Source organism: Oreochromis niloticus, linkage group LG6, assembly GCF_001858045.2.
Source record: "Oreochromis niloticus isolate F11D_XX linkage group LG6, O_niloticus_UMD_NMBU, whole genome shotgun sequence".
NCBI lineage: Eukaryota > Metazoa > Chordata > Actinopteri > Cichliformes > Cichlidae > Oreochromis > Oreochromis niloticus.
The window spans coordinates 31,713,472-31,713,991 of record NC_031971.2 but is presented as its reverse complement, the minus strand read 5'-3'; positions in this window follow the sequence as shown (position 1 = coordinate 31,713,991).

Below are 520 nucleotides of genomic sequence, written 5' to 3'. Positions count from 1 at the left end.
ATGTTCAAACATCCACCATTCATATGCAAACAATATACTTACGTCATCTTGTCATCTCGGTAAATAGCTTTATCTGAGCCCATGATAAGGTAAGTTTTGTCTTTTTCCAGACCTAAAGCTTCTCTGCAGTGTTGATAACTGAGAAATATGCGATGTTTATTCACTGGATTAGCATTAAGATTACCTGTAATGAAGATATGACAGTTGAGAGCAGTGATTTATGAACGATTAAATGTGTTGCTCAAGCTGCAGTTAAAGACAGCACTGCTGATTTCTTAAATATTCCTGGTTGAATAATCATTATATCATATCAAAATTTGGCAACACTAGCTCCACTGCTAGCAGCATAAATGCAAGTAGTAGTTTTCTAAAATGCCTGATTTATTCTTAAAATCACCAAAATTTGGCAACTATCAAAGAAAGAGCAATGAAAAAAATGTAAAATACAAAATAAAAAAATGTCACTTCCACCCTTTGCCATAGAAACAAATATGAAATTTAAAAAAGGTGAATACTCGCC